The sequence below is a fragment of the Triticum urartu genome, chromosome 1, assembly GCF_003073215.2.
Source record: "Triticum urartu cultivar G1812 chromosome 1, Tu2.1, whole genome shotgun sequence".
Classification (NCBI taxonomy): Eukaryota; Viridiplantae; Streptophyta; class Magnoliopsida; order Poales; family Poaceae; genus Triticum; species Triticum urartu.
Window position 1 is genome coordinate 540723450 of NC_053022.1, and position 19969 is coordinate 540743418.

Consider the following 19969-nt stretch of genomic DNA (forward strand, 5'->3'; position numbering starts at 1 on the left):
AATTTTCTGCAACAAGGTCTTTGCAAAAAATGCAATAACGTCTTTCACCGCGTCTAATTTTCTGCAACATCTTCCGCCGGGTCTAATTTTCTGCAACAAGATCTTGTTGCAAAATTTGCAACAACAACTTCTGTCGCGTCTAATTTTTTGCAACAAGACCCTTGTTGCAGAAATTGCAACAAGACCTCCTCCGCGTCTAATTTTCTACAGCAAGACCTGTGTTGCAAAAATTGCAACAAATTTGTTGTTGCATATGAGCTCGAGGAGGCGAGAGCCATGAACGTCGGCACTCCTCCAGGACGGCGGCGACATCGAACGGCGAGCGACGACAGATGCAGCTCCAGAGGCGGGCGGTCTGGTCCGGCGGCTTCTAGCGCAGGCGTAGCCGGCAGGCAGCACCATGGTGGCCGGCTTCCAGCATCTACGGACCAGCCATGGGTTGCTGCACCAGTCACCGGCCATGGAGCGCTTCTCGTCATGGACGAGATCAATACTTCACTGAAGAGACGCATGGTGTGGAGGCATGCTGTGACTACAGAGCTAGATGTAGAGGATGAATGAGGGGAAAAAAGGAAACGAGTGGCTTACAGTGAAGATAAGAAGGAAAAAAGATACACGGTGATGGCCACATGGGACGTGTGGCGTGCGTATGAGGCGGCGGATGGAGCGGTAGAATCCGCCGGGTGATAGTTAGCGTTTCCCTAAAAAATAAGCCGTCCTCTTCTCAGCTTTTTCCATAAGCCGCCTCTATTGTTCATTGAGGCTTCTAAGTTAGTTATGGAATAACTAATTTAGAAATCTCAACAAACTTAGAGGGTGGCTTATTTTTTTAAACTGGTGAGAGGCAGCTTAGTTTTTAAGCCGCCCAAAAGAACTAGCCCTAAAATGTACTGAACCATCACTTTCGTGTCACAACTCTTGGAAAACCACCACTTTACAAAAAGTGACACTTGCACCGAACCAACGAATTGATGGTGGTAAAAACACTAATGGTAAAATGCTAATTGGAAGGTTTGAGCCTTTTTTTTTGCTAACTCAACCCGACGGGTTGGTCCAGCCGATTGGTGACGTCATCAAACCACTTAGCATTTACTATTGATGTTTTTTGCCACTGTTAATTCTTCTGTTCGGTGCAAAGTTCCACTTTTTGTAAAGTGGTGGTTTTCCGACAGTTGTGACATGAAAGTTGCAACGGGCATCTGCACATTCCACTGTGGTTAATTATTTTTACTCTTTTCATAGGGTGGTCAATAATTTCTGCCTTGATTTCCTGAGATATCGAGGGAATATTCGTCATGCCTTCTCGATGTTATTGGTGGGCACTACACTATAAATAACACATGTTCACGGGCAATGTGACATGAGGTGATCCACAATGATGTTAATATGAGTGCAGTATTGTTTCACATCGTAGTGTTTTCGTCTTCCTCAACATGCATCTATGCACCTTTGTTGTAAGGTCCTTGAACCCTCCCGGGTTGCAAGTGGGTATGCATTCTTTTGTAGATCCTTTCAACACTTTTGACGTGTACATATAATATGGTACCGATATTTGTTCTACAGAGAGCTTGATATCCATGTAAGGTAATATTGTACTTTTTTGTGTACTATTTTCATAGCGCCATAATAATAGGCTTATCTGAGATTTTACTGTCATTATAATGAGAGATTTAAAGTTGATTTTACTCATGACCGACGAGTATGCTTCTTCATAGCCTAGCTTTGGATTTTTGAGTAAAACCTTGTATAACAAGGTATGCTTCATACCATACAACAACATTGTTTTGATTTCTTTTCACCTCCGAACAAATTTCCATTTGTACCACACATATAATTGATAAATTGGAGCTAGTTTGTTGTCGCTCTATGTTATGATTATTGCATAATTGATTTCATCCATGCAGCACCCATTATCAACTTTCATACCTACGCTTTTTATCATTGTTGCTCTCTTTACAACTACTATTACTGTAATCTTTTACTTCACTGCAACACCGTTCCTCCTACTATTTCACTACTACTGTTATCATATCAGTTTGTTACAAAAAAAATTGTGCCAAGCAAGTTATCTATCCAGTTGTGATTAAATTGACAACTCAATTTTTAAGGCGTATAAACATCCTTTGACTCCCTTTATGTTGAATCAACAAACTTGGGTTAAAAGACTTCCCTCCAAGATTGTTGTGGTCTCATGTACTTGTGAGTCATCACCATAGCATGACAACTTCCTGACTTCAACATCGAGTCGTCCCCGAACAGGATCTACTCGCCGGCGTCACATGGGCTTTGTCAATGATGTGCTCGTGGGGCGGTGAGAGGAAGAGAAGATGAGTGACGGCTAGGGTTTCATGGTCGTATGCATAGCCACCTCTGGCGCGAGCTTTGACAAATATATTAATGTATTAGAAAACATAAATCTAGAACAAAGACAAAAAAGTTAAGAATAAACATGCACACATCAATTGACTTAGACTTAACTAAAACCAAATATAAACCGACTGTAATCTATCCACGATCTTAGAAAAACATACCACATACATATAAGGCAAATGGTTGGGTTGTCGAGATGAGCTTTTAATGATTTTCTGAGCTAGATCATTGTGTTCACTGACGCCCTAAGACGGCACGACAACTATGCAGTGCAAGAGCTCCTATTTAGCGAGCTATGCGCTGAACAAGGAGGGAACACGCACCTCATGCTCCTCCCGCACGTGTGTTTGGGCCCGCTCATGAGCATGGCGAGACACCCCTATTTTTTGATTTCGTTTTTTTTTCTTTTTTGCTTTTCCTTGTTTAAATTAATTCAGTATTCCCAAAAAGTTTTACATTGTGAAAAAATTGCAATAAAGAAAATGTTTGTGAAAAAATATTAGGGAAATCATAAAAGGTTCACGGATTAAAATACTGTTCATGACTTAGAAAAACTTTTTGCGTGTTTAAAATAGTTTCACGATTTTGGAAAAATTGTTTGGGAAATCAGAAAATGTTCATGATTTTTTAGAAAATGTTAATGTATTCAAAAAATGATCGCGTATTCAATAAATGTTCATGAATTTGAAAACTTTGTGTAAATTCATAAAATGTTCAGGAATTGTTTAATTTTTCACAAAATTAAAAACAATCATCAATCCAAAAATGTTCATTAACTCGAAAAACTCTCATGCATATAAAAATATTTTCTTAAATAATTTTCGTCAATTTATTTTTTTTTCTTCTAAATTTTTAGAAAATATTTACATATTCAAAACAAACATTAATAATTTCAAAGAATGTTCAAAAATTTGTAAAACATGTTTGCAAATTCGAAAATGTTTACAGTTTCGAAAAATGTTCTTGAATTTGCAGAAAATGTTCGTGAATATGAAAGATTATCACAAAATGAAAATAAATTGGAAAAACTAAAATGTCGTAAAATGAAAATAAAATATAAAAATAAACATGGAAAACGAAAAATATAAAATTACAAAAGAAGAAAAAACAAATAAACAAATGGATCAGGAAAGGTTGTAAAACCTGCTGAAAACCGGTGGGATTTTTTTTTTCAAATGGACTCGCTATCTAGCGCAGTACGCGCCAAATAGGATCCGGCATTTCCGTGACCAGTAGCAGTTCCGTGTCAGCCATATCCCATGTTGGATGGGAGATTTATGTCTGGTATATTATTCTCAGACTGTGGTCGGGCTACAAGAGAGACGGACAACTTCGACAAACTACGTCAAATAGAAGGTACCGATTCCTTATAATATTTTAATTCTTAGGCACATTGACATGGTTGTGACTAGGACAAATATATTATATTTAATTTTATTGTTTTGGATAATCGTGACTAGCAAATTTTTTGTTTGAAAAATACTGAAAAATCACATGAGTATATTCTATTAGGAGATTTTAGCATGTGAGCTATATTAAAAAGGACAAAATCAGCATTAGTATGTCGTTTGAATGCCGCATATATGGTCATAACATAATCAAGACTCATGGTTATACTTACGAACGAAGCATGACTTAGATGATTAACTTCCATTTCTTTTGCAGATTATTTGGTCCTTAGATTTCTTCGTGGAACCAACCTCTATGCGACAAGGTGTGGATACGTGCATTCATAGGACTGGGTGTGTTATGCGCATCTGTGTGCGTTTCTGGAAAAAAACTCAAAGTTATATTTACCATGAAAATAAGTCTACAAGTTTCTTTTGAAGTATTTGGATATATATTAATATAATCATGTCTTAGAGCATCTACAGCCGGATACACCAAATCCAACCCTCAAACGCCGCGAGCGGGCGCGTCCACTGTCAGTGACCAGTCATATGCCTCAAATAATATCTTCCACAACCGGATACCTCAATTAAGAAACCTCAAATCTATACAATTACTTGCAATGTGAAACCTAATTTAAGCGGGGCTCGTCCGCCTCCACCGTGCCCATGTCTGGCGGCCGGCTGCACCGTCAAAGCGTTTCCCCGGTCACGGCGACACAGAGTAGGACATGTGGCATAGACCGGCTCAAGGAACTCAAGGCGCCGCCGTCTCCCATGCCGTACTCTTCCTCGTCGAAGTCCGGAGCCTTGACGATGCCGGTCGATGTGAGGTCCACGACGGATCCGTCATGGTCGAAGGCCACATCCACCATGACACGGCTGTGACACTCGGTGTTGCAGCCCATCCAACGCGACGGAGAGTGCGACTCCGCCTCGCTGATGTCTACTGTGAGGGTTATCGCGGCCTCCCGCACCCTCTGCCTCGAATGACAGGCACACCGCGCCATACACTCAACGGACGGGCCACGGATGGCCTCATCATCCGCGCACCAACAAAGGGGTTGCGCATTCGCAGACAGAGCGGACCGCCTCAGGCGAGGCAGCGTCGACCTGCCTCGTGTCGGATCCACACACCCTTTGGGTCGACGCGATGGATTTGCAGCGGTTTGAGTCTGACCGTTATCGGGCATTCACCTCGAGGGGGCGGCGGAGCGCAATGCGGACAATCATCTCCTCCTCGGGCTCGACTGGAATGAGGTCAGGTTCATGGATCGACCGATGGAGGACTCGGATACATTGCCCGCCATGCTGGAGAAGGCCGGAGATCGCGCCGACAGGAGCTTGGGTGGAGGAGTGGATTGTAAGGGAGTAGAGTGGAGTGGCTAGGGTTTGATCCGAGGAATGGATGAAGACGATTATATGTGGAGTCGGGGTGGGCCAGCTCCGATGTGGCAGACGTGTCGGGTCTCCTCATATCTGCTTCAGGTTTGGGCTGGATATGAGGGGTACCGACCAACCCAGACGTCTGAGGCCGGTTTAAGGCGTCCGCCTGGGTCGGTCTTTTTTACGTGTTAGTGAACAGGCCATCCGGCTTTGAAGGGCCTGCTGTAGATGCTTTTATTCGAGATTTCCCTTGTGGCAGAATCATATAATGAGTAAATAATGGAAACATTCCTTTTTACGGTTCGCCCTAACAAAATTTGTACGACATGAGAACTCTTGAAAAACTACCTGATGGAAAGTGACACCGAATCGTAGCCAATGACGCATCTCAGCGACTAGCAGCAGCAAGTCAAAACAGAATCAAGGAGGCGGAAGTTTGGATTATCTACCGGGCTGCACTACGCGTACGTCGGCTGAAAATTAAGAAACATCAGCCGCCTTACCAGCCGTGTGATCCGCAGGTGACGGATGGCGTATTTACCTCGGGTGCAGAGGCTGAAACGCTCTAATCGGATCAGCCCGACGCGCACTACTTGGATTGGCCGGCTCACTACAGAATTGATTAACGAATTTCTTGCGGAACACCTAGAGCAGGAAAAAAAAATCGTCTTTCACCTTTTTGCAACATACACAATGTTGCGGAAGGATTTCTGCAGCAGAGATTGTGTTGTAAAAATTTTATTTTTTGGTCTTTGTCATTTTCAACATCGGTAATATTACGAAATACTTTTGCAATATAGGTAATGTTGCGGAAATTTTTGCAACAAAGGTCATGTTGCAGAATATTTTTGCACAGAGATTGTGTTGGAGAAAAGATCGCCTTTCACCCTTTTGCAACATTGCCGATGTTGCGGAAGGATTTTTGCAACAGATTGTGTTGCGGAATATTTTTTTTGTCTTCACGATTTTTAACTTTGGTGATGTTATGGAATTTTTTACGATATAGGTAATGTTACAGAAATTTTTGCAACAAAGGTCATGTTGCAGATTTTTTTTTGCAACAGAGATTGTGTTGGAGAAAAATCGCCTTTCACCCTTTTGCAACATTGACGATGTTGCGGAAGGATTTTTGCAACAGAGATTGCGTTGCGGAATTTTTTTTTGTCTTCATGATTTTCAACTTCGATAATGTTATGGAATTTTTTGCAATATAGGTAATGTTGCGGAAATTTTTGCAATGAAGTTGATGTCTCAAAACATCAGAGCACAACTGTCGTTCGCCACTGTTTGCAGCATCGTCAATGTTAGCCTCCGCCACCGGGTACCATTTCCCTTTTACTATGCCCCTTTGCAACGACATGTCGCATCATATCATCAGCATTACGGTTGCAACATGATCGGCATTGTGATCACAACATCAACGGCATAGCGATTGCAGGAGCATCGCCAATATCGTCTCGCCGTTGTTGCAGCATCATGGGCCGGCTCGCCGAACAACCATCCACGCGCTCACAGCATCAATCACTCTTGCCGGCCATGGCAGCAGCAACGTGTGGTCGGCCATGGGGAAGAAGCCGAAGCTACTTCTCTACTCAAGTTCACTTGGTGTCCTACTAGCTTACTAGTATTAGCTGACTAGTATCGTGCGAAGCGCTGAATTTCAAAGACACAGTGGTGTAAGCGCTGCGTACAGGACCATGTAACTGAAAAGGTACTATCCCCGTGTGAACGGACGCCCAACATAAAAATTGTGATCGGACGGTGTAGCGCGTGGTGGATGCATGCGTAAAGTCGGCCGGTTGTTTGGAAGCTTTGCCGCTACGCGTCTTCCGGCGGATGTATTAGAAACATCGGCCGCATGGAGCACTGTTGGATGAGCACCCTGACAGCCGTTTGATCTAACCATCGCACGCACGTGACCACCTCTCTACTTCCTGCAACAACCGCTCAGTTTCGGAAACAGAATCCCTTCTTCGTCGTCCTTCCACAGCTCCGCCCAGCGCGGCGGCAGTCGCCGCCACCGCAAAATCCTTGCCGCCGATGCGCCGGAGAACTAGTGCTTGTCGTGCTCGCCGGAGTTGTTGCTCCTCCGTACCAGCCCCGCGAGCAGCTGCTAGCTCCCATCGAGCACGACGGTGGTAACCTCTCACGCCCGACGCTTCTTTTGCGTTTTCTGCAACCGGAGCTATGTTTCTGAAACATGCCTCATGTTGCAGTGTCTGACCACCCACTCTCTAACGTCGAGCGCTTCTGCGGCGCTGCAACTCGGGCTATGTTTATAAAACAAGACCCTTGTTGCAGAAAAGAAAACCTTCACAACCAAAACTTTTCTTTTCTTTCTGAAACAAAAGATATGTTACGGAAATCTTTTGAAACAAGACCCCAGTTACAGAAAAAAAAACCTTCACCACCAATTTTTTTCTTTCTTTCTAAAATTAGTCTTATGTTGCATAAATCTACTGAAACAAGACCCTTGTTGTAACAAAACGACTCCTCGCGCGGGACTGCCTTATGACCAGCATGGCTGCTTGACCAGGATTGATCTAACGGCTACACAAGTGGCGGACGCTCGCGCACGCATCAACTGGTTGAAGCTAAGCTTTTCCCTTCAAACAGGGCCGGCCCTAGCATCTTAGGGCATCTCCAGCCGTTGCCCCCCCCCCAGGACGCATAAAAATCGCCCCCTGGGGGCGAGCCGGCGATACACTTGGCGCTGGGGGCGGTTTTGTGCCCAGTCGTCGCCCCCAGGCGCCGAAATTGGCCCACTTTGCAGCCCAATTTTAGCGAATAAAGGGCCCATATGGGCGAGAATAGGCCCATATTCGGCGTGGTTTCGCCGTGTCTTAGCGTTCAATTATCAACACAATTATTTCTTATCACATATTTCATCACAGAAAAATCAAATACTTCAACAAAATAGTACAACAACAAATAGTTCAATACAAATTATATAGTTCAACAAATAAAAACTCGTATTTCATCACACGGCGTCCCCCTTGAGCCTCCATAGGTGCTCAATCAGATCTTTCTACAGTTGATGATGCACCTGTGGGTCTCGGATCTCCTGACGCATACTGAGATAGGCAGTCCAAGTTACCGGTAGCTGGTGATCAACTTCGGCTAGAGGACCCTGCCTGTAGTATGGTTCAGTGTCAAACACTGGGTCTTCTTGCTCGCTCTCGATGATCATGTTGTGCAAGATGACACAGCAAGTCATAATCTCCCACATTTGATCTTTGGACCAGGTCTGAGCGGGGTACCGAACAACAACAAATCGAGATTGGAGCACACCAAATGCCCGCTCGACATCCTTCTTGCAAGCCTCCTGAAGCTTCGCAAACTAGGCGTTCTTGCCTCCTGCCACAGGGTTTGAGATCGTCTTCACAAATGTCGACCATCTCGGATAGATGCCGTCAGCTAGATACCCCTTGTTGTATTGGTGCCCATTGATCTCGAAATTCACCGAAGGAGAATGGCCCTCAACGAGCTTGGCAAAAACAGGAGAGCACTGCAGCACATTGATGTCATTGTGAGTTCCTGGCATACCAAAGAAGGAGTGCCAAATTCAGAGGTCCTGTGTGGCTACCGCCTCAAGCACCACACTGCAACCGCCTTTGGCGCCTTGGTACATCCCCTGCCAACCAAATGGGCAGTTCTTCCATTTCCAATGCATGCAGTCGATGCTTCCAAGCATCCCAGGAAATCCTCTTACTGCATTCTGGGCTAGGATCTGAGCAGTGTCTTCCGCATTGGGTGTTCTCAAGTATTGTGGCCCAAACACTGCCACCACTGCTCGATAGAACTTGTAGAAACACTCTATGCTGGTGGACTCGGCCATGCGCCCATAGTCGTCGAGTGAATCACTGGGAGCTCCATATGCAAGCATCCTCATCGCTGTCGTGCACTTCTAGATGGAGGTGAATCCAAGAGCGCCAGTGCAATCCATCTTGCACTTGAAGTAGTTGTCGAACTCCCGGATGGAATTCACAATCCTGAGGAAGAGCTTTCGGCTCATCCGATAACGGCGCCGAAATGTTCTCTCGCCATGAAGTGGAGCATCGGCGAAGTAGTCGGAGTAGAGCATGCAGTAGCCTTGGAGACGATGCCGGTTCTTTGCTTTCACCCGCCCTGGCGCCGAGCCACCTCGCCGCGGCTTTTTATTGCTCGCCAGCAGCTGGGCGAGGGCGGCGAGCACCATGAGATGCTCTTCTTCCTGGACGTCGGCCGCGGCTTCCTCCTCCAGCAGCGTGGCGAGCTCTTCCTCCTCATCCGAGTCCATCGCCGAGACAGGCAAAACGCCGAACAACTTGCGCTCGGTGGGCGTGTACCCGTCGTTAAACCGCACCTCCGCGGCCGGAAACGCCCAACTGCTGTGGGAGGGGCTGCCGCGGCGAAGCGCTGCTATTTTCCGGCGGGGAATGGCTATCTACCGGAGTAGGGCGGCGGCCGTCGCCGGGATATAGCTAGTGGTGGCCGAGGGCGCGAGGGGTGCGAGGCGAGTCGGGGGAAGAAAACCTTGACTTTTCCCCTATCGGTGTGGGCCAGGCGTGCTTTTCCCTAGCGCCGGAGCCCCCAACTGCTCCCCAGCGCGCCGGGTTCGGCCTGTGACCGCCTGGCGGAAAAAATGTCCGAACCGGCGATTTTCGGCGTCCTGGGGGTGCGACTGGGCCGTTTTTTCGGCGCCGGCGCCGAAAAAGTGGCCTGGGGGGCCTGTTGGGGGCGCGGCTGGAGATGCCCTTAGAAGCCCTTGTGCGAGTTTCATATAATGGGCCCTTATAATATACTTAATTTTTTTTCCAGTGAAGGACTTAGCACCGTTTCCAAATTCAACTAATTAATTTACAACTTAGATCCTTTATTTTTCTCACAACCGATGATAATTGCTTTTTTGGAACATTATGACAAACAAAAAAAAGGAGAGAGCACCTGAATTCCAAAATCTTGGTTTTGGAGTAAATTAGAAGAAATTTTATGCTCCATCCATCCAATAATAAAAATTCATGCAAGGACACAACCTGCATAATTTACATGACTGCAATTTGAACAAAAATAGAGCAATCAAGTAGGTTAAACATCAGCAATGGCTTATCATGAATTTTGATTATTACGTCAACTCATCATAACAGAAATAAACAGGCAAAGATCAAAGAATTGAGATCTAAAAATTACCTGGAGGAGCAATGGCTTGATTGCTTCGCTTGAACAGTGCCTGGACTTCACGTCTGCATCGCCTGCCCTCAGACACTGACCACAGCTCTGTCGATGGACGGCCATGGTGTAGGTTGCTACTCTCGCGTTCTTCCCAGGGGCCAGGACAAGGATGTGTCACCGGCTGGCCAACGTCCGTCGGGGTCCTTTGGGGCAGCGAGGAACCAAAGAAATTCTGATTTTGAGACAGTTTACAGGATGCGAGGAACCAAAGAAATTCATTGATTAACTTTGGGAATTGGGGCGCCTCTTAGGAATTTGGGGGCAATTAATTGGGAAAGAAGACGGAGAACGGAAACGAACGAGGGCGTGATTCAAGGAGCCAGCGAAGGAATCAGTTCGTGCGTGAATTTTTTCTTTCGTAATGGGCCAGACCTGTTTCTCTTGTGTAGTAGTCTATTTTTCTAGAGATATATAGGCCCCTGCTGAGGCTGGGCCCTAGGCCGTCGCACTCCTCGGCATGGCCCAGGGCCGGCCCTGCCTTCAATCAATCAATCAATCAACCAGCCTCCAGATTCCCACCATGGACATGGATTCACCGCCGCCCAAGCTAAGCATGGACCGAGGCGAGGACAGAATCAACACGCTGCCCGAAGATCTCCTGCTCGAAATCCTCGAGCGCCTGAACCTACGCGAGGCGGTCCGCGCCGGCGCAGTCTCGACACGGTGGCGGCGCCTCCCGCACCAGCTCTCCCGCCTGCACCTCAACCTCGGCCACATCCCCCGCGCCACCCTGGAGAAGATGATGGACGCCTTCACAGGCGCAGTGCAGAGCTTGCCGGCCAGGAGCAAGTGCGAGCGCGACGGCAAGACTTATCGTGCTATCAAGACACTCGGCCTTGGCTTCTACCTGTCGGCTCCTCACCTGAGCTCCATAGGCACCGCAGTCGAGGACGTCGTCAGTCGCGGCGAGATCAAACGCCTTGGGTTCGGCATATGCTCGCCATGTCGGGGCACTGACCCGCTACTGATGGCCGAGTCGAGCAGGAGCTCGTGTCCTTCTCCCGTGCCTACCCTGTTGCCTTCAGCTGGCTCACGAGCCTTACCCTCGGTCGCATTGTGTTTGGACACTCCGACGTCACCGACCTCGTTAGCGCTTGCGATAGGCTCAAGATACTCAGCTTGAAATCCTGCAGGATGGTTGAGCATGCCGTGCTGAAGATTGACGCACCGTGTTCCGGGATCCAGGAGCTCGAGTTCCTCCGCTTTAGGTGCGTGTGGATCGAGCTCGTCTCTACCCTCAAGCTTAGGCAAGTGCTGTGCCAACGTTGGCGCTTCAAAAACCCTCTGGTGCGCATTGGCTATGTTCCTGAGCTTCGTAGCGTAGGCCTCGCTTCTCGTGCCAAGGCGTGGCAGGCGCCATTCGCGCTCCGGGAGTGCCTGCCAAGGTGTGCCGTGAGCCTGTGCAAACAGAGTTTCAATTTTTGCTCCCAAATGGTAAAGTTAATTTCTGTGCACAGCATGAACTTCTTCTGTATCCACTTATCAGAGATCATGTTTTTTTTACCAATTTCAGTTCTGTATGTGTGTTGCTCTTGCTGCAGATTTGGATTCATCCCGAACATCCCAAGCACCTCACTGCTATATTTAGAAACCTGACGGATGTGGGGCTTTTCTCTATTACTCCTGTGTGTGGTCTGATGTGGACCCTGTTTCCTGCAGAATTTTACGGTATGGATTTTACTTCATCAGTTTTTTTAATTTAATCCACATCGCAGTCTGGATGTGACACATTCTATGGCATTTTAATTTCTGGAATATTCAGCACCAACAACATGTCCCATATCAGGAAGTTGGTTTGGTTTTCACTCTAATGTATCACACATCTTCTATATCTAAATAGCTAGCCCCCACTAACATATTTCTCTCAACATGCAAGCATGCCACATCATCAAGCAACATGCATGGCAAAAGGCCCACCACAACATACATTCATGCACATGAAAATGTCCACCTCAACATGCATATATTAGATATTTTACAATACATTAATCAAACACAATAAAGCATATGGATTTGCAATTTTAGTTTTCGTAGTATCACTATTCACGTCCCATAGAAATCACATATCATGGAAATGTATTGCAAATATTCCCGCAACAACGTGGGGGGTATCATCTAGTATTTGAAGTAGTGCATGTAGGACGCATTGTCATTGGGATATAGGGGACACACGACTTGTGTAGGAATGATCGTGCAATGCATTTTTGGTTCGGGTGAGTCTAACCCGTGCTGAGGATGGCTCTCCTCTCTCCCTCCCCTCCCCCCTTCCCGTCCTCCGCCTCCCCGTCCTCTCCCCCTCCCCATGGCTTGGGGCTCCCCGCGCCCCTCCTCCTGCCGTTGCCGCCCCTTCCCCTTGCCGCCCCTCCTTCCTCGCCCTATGTGGCGTCTCTCTCTCTGGCCGCCCCTGGATCTGGAGCTCGGAACAAATTTTGGGCCTTGTCATCGGATGTGGCGAATGCGGAGCCCGGGCTGGAGGCTAGCTCTCCCTCTCTCCCCCTGGTTTCTCTTCCGGCGGCTCCTCTTGTGGCGGGCTCGTCGGCGGTTGGCAGGGTTCGGAAGTTCGCGCCGGGCGGTCGGGGCCGTCCGACGGTCTGTGCTGAGGTGGGGATCTCTGGTTGGTTCCAGGTGCGGCGCGGTCGGAGATGGAAGCGCTCGGAGGCGCTTTCCTCGCCGGGCCGTGTGGTTCTTGGAGGTGCTTCTCCTCGGTCGGGTCGCTCTGCTCGCTCTTCCTGCTCCCCGCCGTCCTCGCCGTTGGTGGCTTCGGCAGGGCCGGCGCCGCGCTCGGGGCTGGCGTCGTCGGCCGCCTCTTCTCCCTCCTTAACCCTAGATTCGTCTCCGGTGCGGGAGGCTCGTGGGCCCTCCGCTCCACCTCAGTTGGGTCGTTCTGGGCCGATCGTTTTAGCTGGGCCACCTGCGCTGTCGTCTTTTTCTGAATTCCCCCTGTCTATTTTGGGCCCTGGGTCTGGCACGGCTCTCGTGCCTTCTTCTGTTCTGGTCAGCCCGGCCCACGCTTCCCCCCCAGCCGGCCTGGCTTCCTCTGGGTATTTATGGATCCGTAAGGGCTCGCCCCCCCCCCCATTTCTAGGTTTTCCTGCCTCCCACTCTGACCTGCGCCGCTATCATTTTCGCATCCCCTCCTTCCGCAGATCCCCTCCTCCTCCACCTCTCTCCCTCCCCTTCGCGGCTGTTGTCGCCATGGATCGCTCACGCGGGTCGTCTAGCGAGGCGGTCTCTGGCTTGAAGCGGCGGCAGGAGGATGCGGGCGACGGGGCTGTCGATCTGGAGCTCGAGGCTTCCCTCCGCTCCAAGCTTGAGGCTGAGCAGGTGGCTCGGCAGCAGGTGGCCCGTGAGCGCGAAGCTTGGGCGGCGGGGCCTGAGTGGCTCCAGGGCGACGTGCGGGCTGGGGCGGCGGCGCCGGCCACGGCGGGCTCTGGATCTGAGGCTCCCGGATCGGGCAGATCTGGGGCCGATCCATGGGAGGCCGCGGCGGCTGCCGGCGGCTCTGGCCCTGCGGTCCGTCCTCCTCCTCCTCCCCCGCTTGGCCCTGCCCCCATGGCCCGTGGCGGCGGCCGTGGCCCTGTTTCGTCATCTGGGTTCGGTTGTCGCGCGCTGGGTCGTGGGGGTGGTGGTTCTGGCGCCCCTGGGCATTGGTTTCCGTCGTCCGGCCCTGGCTCGTCCTCTGGCGCCTTGGGTGATGGCATCCTCCCCCTCCTCCTCCTCCCCTTCCGGCCCGCCCTTCTCCCCCGCCTAGCCAACCACCAAACCCTAACCTCACGTGCTTCGCTTGTCACCAACCTGGGCATTTCCAATTGCGTTGTTTCAATCCCCCTTTCTGCCTGATCTGCCGCGAGGACGGCCACCTAACTGTGAACTGTCAAAATCGCCGCAAACCCGCCTCTTTTGTGCACTATGGTCAAGGCCTACCTGGCTGCTCCTTCTTCGCGCTCGACAGCGAGATCCCTCAGGTTACTGTGGCTCCTGCTTTCTCTAATGCGGCCATCATCACGGTCAAAGACCACAAAATCTCCTCCCAAACCCTCCAGGACGAACTCAAGTTATGGGATGAAGGAAGTTGGGATTGGCAGACCCGGTAGTTGTCTGATTTTGATTTTGCAGTGGTCTTCCCTTCTAAGAGCAGCCTCAAGATGATTTCTTCATGCACGAGTTTCACTCTCCCTCTTAACCAATTGGTAGTCTCGATGAAAGAGGCTGCTAATGGGGCGAAACCTATTTCCCCCCTTTCTGAGATCTGGGTTCTGGTAGATGACATCCCTCCTACCCTCCGCTCTACTGAGTTCGTCATGGCTTTTGGTGCTCTCATCGGCAAGCCAATCTTGGTGGATCAAGACTCATTGGCTGTTCTTGGTCCCGTGCACCTCAAAATCTGGGTTGTTGATCCCTTATGCGTCCATGGTAGTGTTAATGTATTCCCTGTTGCAGATGGATTCAGGCTTCGGGTCCGTGTGGAGGGGGATGCCTCTTCCCACTCCCCATCACCCCCCTCCTCCTTCTGCTGATCGTCATGGTGGTGATGCTGACAACGCTGGCAACTTGAGTGGGGGCTCGCACCCTCACTTTACTACCTCTGAATGGGATGGCATGGGTTCAGAAAGTCGCGAGCTCTTCAAGGAGAATGCCCCAAAGAACAGGGATGGAGGGAAGGATCAGATGGATGTTTGTGCTCCTGCTCAGGCTGCCCCAGTTGCCCCTCCTGCTGGTACCCCTATGTCAGGGGTCTGCTCCAACCTTCTGGTCCGGCCGGGCTCCCCGTCGCTCTTTTGTATTGAAGATCTCCCTGCCTCCCCGCGCCGCGTTGCGTCGGGCCCCTCCTCCAAGCGCAAATCCTCTGCCCGCAAATTCTCTGCTCGGAGTCGGGCCTCTTCGGGAACCAAGCTCTTGGCGGCGGGTCCGTGCCGCCGTCTTGACGATGTTATGGGCGACGTGGCGGGGCAGTCTTCTCCGGCTATGGTGCGGTAATCTCCGATCCGGTCCCCTTCATCTACGGCTCGCAAGAGTGGCCGGATCCGTGACAGTGGCTTGAGGGTGGTCGACAAAGCGGCAAGGCGTGCTACGGCTCGTGACCTCCCTGCTTCAGGTATCCTTCCTACCCCTTCCCAGTTGGTCCATAACACTTCCTCACCTACTAGGCTTGTTTTACCTTCATTCTCGAATGAACACTTGACTAAGGTACTCGCGGATGCGGGTATTGCTCCTGATCATAATTTTGGCTCTCCTTCCTCTCTGATTGCCCTCATTAGGGCCAATGAAGTGGCTCAGGCGGCCTTGGCTAAGGCTAAAGAGGCCGCCGCAACACCTCCCGCCCCTCCAGTTGTGGCTGCTGGGGCTTCGCAGGAGGGGGCATTGATGGTGGGGCTAGTCCCCTGGTGAAAAAGGGTGCTTCTAAATGTGCTAAATCCTGCTTGGCACCCTGCAGGTCAAGTTTGCGCATAAAAAACCTTTCTTATAAATGAAAGCCCTCTTCTGGAACATCAGAGGTTTCGGCGCTCGGGGACGCTGAGACCAAATTAAAGATATTGTCAGGGGGGACAATATTGACTTGATTGGTCTGATCAAAACTTTTAAATCCTCCTTCTCCCCTTATGAGCTTTCTTCTATTGCGGGGGCGGATCGTTTTGACTGGAACTTCCTTCCCTCCTCGGGCCACTCTGGTGGCATTTTGTTAGGGTCGAAACGGGATGTTTTTGACTTGGTCGCTTTTGATCATGGTATCTTCTGGGCCAGCACTGTGCTTTTTCATCGCCAGCTCAATTCTCTTTGGGAATTTATGGTGGTTTATGGTCCGGCCGATCATTCCCTTTCCTCCATTTTCCTGGATGAAATCTCAAACAAAGTTGAAGCTTGCTCCCTCCCTTTGGTGATTGGTGGCGATTTTAATTTGCTTCGTTCTCCTGCGGATAAGAACACAGATAATTTTTCTTGGGCGTTGGCTGACGCTTTTAATGACTTCATCAGCTCCTGTGCCCTTCGTGAGATTCCTAGGGTGGGATCCAGATACACTTGGACTAACCACCAACCCTCCCCTATTCGCTCCGTCCTGGACCGTGTCCTTGTTTGTTCGAATTGGGATTCGCTATTCCCACTAGCTACGCTTAAATCTAAGGCCATTGTCGGCTTGGACCATGCCCCTCTTATTCTTGATGCTGGGAACCGCTCTGTATCTTCCCCCTCTAGATTTCAGTTTGACGCTTCTTGGCTCCTTATTGAGGGTTTTTGTGATCTCCTTAGCTCTAAAATTAGTGCCTTCCTTTCTGCTCCTCATCGTTCCTATGGGCCCATGGATGATTGGCATAACTGCTCGGCCTTGCTTCGCAAATTTCTTCAGGGATGGTCCCGGAATCATTCGGCCCAGGAGCGCAGAGATAAGGCCCTTCTCCTGGCCCAGATTGAGGCCCTTGATTCTCGGGCTGACGTTTCTGGCCTCTCCGACTCTGACTGGTCCCTTCGGTTCTCCCTTGAGCGCTCGTTGATGCATCTTCACCGTCTTAATGAAATTTACTGGCGCCAAAGGGGTTCGTCCAACTAGCTACTTAAAGGTGACTTCCCCACTATTTATTTCTTTGTGATTGTGAATGGGAGACGGCGCAGATGCCTGATTGATAGCCTGATTATTGATGGGGTGCGGACCTCTGACCAAGGCGCTATCCTTAACCATGTGGTCTCTTTATTTTCTTCCCTCCTCTCTGCCTAACCTGACCAGGGGTTCAGGCTGTCACCTAACTTCTAGGACCAGGGGACTTTGGTTTCCTCGGAAGAAAACTCAGATCTGATGAACCCCTACTCTGAAGAGGAGATCTTCTTAGCGATTAATAAAGCGAATCCTAACTCTGCCACTGGCTCGGATGGGCTCTCTATCCCCTTCTTTAAAAAGTTTTGGCCTATTCTTAAAAACCTTATCTGTGAAGCTATTCAAGGCTACTGTCTGGGGACAGTAGATATTTCTAGGCTTAATTATGCGCTTATCTCTCTTATCCCTAAGATTAAGGGTGCTGATTTAATATCTCAGTTTAGACCTATCGCGCTCATTAATAATTTTGCCAAATATCCTACCAAATGTCTGGCTACTCGCCTTACCCCGGTGGCCCATCGAACCCTTTCTCCTACTCAGTCAGCTTTTATCAAGGGTCGCTTCATCCTGGATGGAGTTCTCTGTCTCCACGAAATCATCCATGACATTCACAGATCTGGGAACAAGGCAGTAATTCTCAAACTAGATTTTGAAAAGGCCTACGATTCGGTAAGCTAGGGCTTCCTTAAACAAGTCCTCCTAGCAAAAGGCTTTCATAGTGGGGTGGTTCACCGTATCATGAAGTTGGTCATGGGGGGTCATACTGCTATTAATGTTAATGGGAATATTAGTAACTTCTTTAAGAACTCTAGGGGTCTCCGGCAAGGTGACCCGGCCTCACCCATCCTCTTTAACTTTGTTGCGGACGCCCTCTCTAACATCTTACCTAAAGCTGCAGAGGTCGGCCATATCTCTCCTGTTAGTTCTCACCTCATTCTGGAAGGTATCACGCACCTTCAGTACGCAGACGATACTATCATCTTGGTGGAATTGAATGATCACTGCATCGCCCATCTCAAATTTCTTCTCCTCTGTTTCGAAGCTCTCTCGGGGCTTAAGATTAACTTTTCTAAAAGCGAAGTTATTGTCACTGGTGTTTCAGGCACTGAGGCCTTAAGGGTGGCTCGCTTACTAAACTGCTCTCTGGGTTCTTTCCCTATTAAGTATTCGGGCCTGCCTATTACTTCTGACAAGCTTTATGCCAAGGATTTTGCTCCTGCGGTGGCCAAGGTTGGTAATCGTGTGATGCCCTGGAGGGGCAAATACAACACTCAGGCGGGCAAAGTGGCCTTAATTAATGCCTGTCTCTCCTCTCTCCCTATGTTCTTGATGGGATTCTACCTCCTCTCGATGGGTACTCATGCTGGCTTTGACAAACATAGAGGGGCCTTTTATTGGAACGCGACTGATAACAAGCGCAAGTATCGATTGGTTAAATGTGATCTCATTTGTAAGCCCAAAAGCCTTGGGGGGGCTGGGCATCATTAACACTCTTGTTATGAACAAATGTCTGATCATCAAATGGTGGTGGAAGATAATGACCATCCCCCAGGACAAGCCCCTGTGGTTCAGCATCCTAAAGGCGAAGTACTTTCCCTCCACTAGTCCTATGTTTGCCCATGCCTCGGGGGCATCTCAGTTTTGGCGTGATCTCGTTAAACTCCGGCCTACTTTTCAAGGCCTTGTCAAGTTTGTTGTTCGCAATGGTAAGTCCACCAGGTTCTGGCTTGATTGGTGGTGCGGTTCCTCCTCGCTGGCCTCTACTTTCCCTGTTCTTTTCTCTTATTGTCCGGACCCTGAGATCTCAATCTTTGAGCTTGCGTCGAATAATTGGGACTTACATCTACGTCGTTCTCTCTCTCCCGAAGAGTTGGAAGACTGGCAGCGCCTTGCTGCCCTCTTCCCTTCGCTCTCGGAGGAGGATGACACGGTTGTTTGGCCCCACTCTCCCTCAGCTCGCTTCTCGGTTAAATCTCTTTATAGAAAGCTCATTGCTGGGTCCGCCACCTCCAAGTTTAAGTGGATTTGGAGGGCTCACATCCCCCCTAAGATTAAGGTATTTCTCTGGCAAGCCTCTTGTGGGCGTTTGCCTACGGGTGACCAAATTCGCAAATGTAATGGTCCGGGTTCTGATTGCTGTGCACTTTGTGGTATGAGAGAAGATACGCCTCATATTTTCTTCAACTGTGTTTTGGCTAAGTTGTTTTGGTGTTGCATCAGATCCTGGATGCATGTTTCCTGGGCTCCTACCTCCTTCGCTGAATTGCGCATCTTGGCCAACTCTTTGGTTGGGGCCCAAAGGAGAATGTTTTGGGTTGGCCTCGCTGCCATGTGCTGGTCCTTGTGGACGACAAGGAATAAATTTACTATCGAACATGTTTTCCCTGCTAAGACTGTTGATTGCTTATTTAAGACTTGTATATTTCTGCAGCAGTGGAGATTATTGACTAAGGAGGAGGACAGGGATGCTTTCGGCGCCATGTTGGCCAAGATCCGAAATTCTGCTATCTCCATCTCTCCAGTCCAAGCAGGCTCGTAGGCGTTGCTGCGCTGCCTCGTTATCTTTTCTTCCTCCGGCCTGCATGCCGTGTACTGGCCTGGGAGCCATGTACTTAGACTTCTCCTGTGTCTTCTGGGTTGATACTCTGTGATCGTGTGCTGGTCGTTTGGATCTATGTTAACTCTACCTGGTGGCTTTATCTATAAAGTCGGGCTATGGCCTTTTATTTAATAAAAAATGCATTTTTGGTTCCGATGCACCATATTTGATGCAGATTATGTCCTTTTTCCTACTTTCTATTGTTAGTTTAAATCAATTTGATTGGTATTGCATCCTTTTATTTTTGTGGTTTTTTTTTATTTTTTTGTCTTTTTTCCATGCTACATGTAACTAACGCACCCACCGACAACGCACACACATTCTATGGCATGTTAATTTCTTAAATATTGAGCACCAACAACATATCCCATATCAGGAAGTTGGTCTGGTTTTCACTCTAATCTATCACAAATATTTAAATTAGTGCAT

General features: G+C 48.9%; 1 pseudogene; it reads left to right on the plus strand.

Annotated features, from left to right (window-relative positions):
- Positions 1-10881: 10881 nt before the first annotated feature.
- Positions 10882-13288, plus strand: LOC125533081 (annotated as a pseudogene).
- The last annotated feature ends 6681 nt before the right edge of the window (positions 13289-19969 follow it).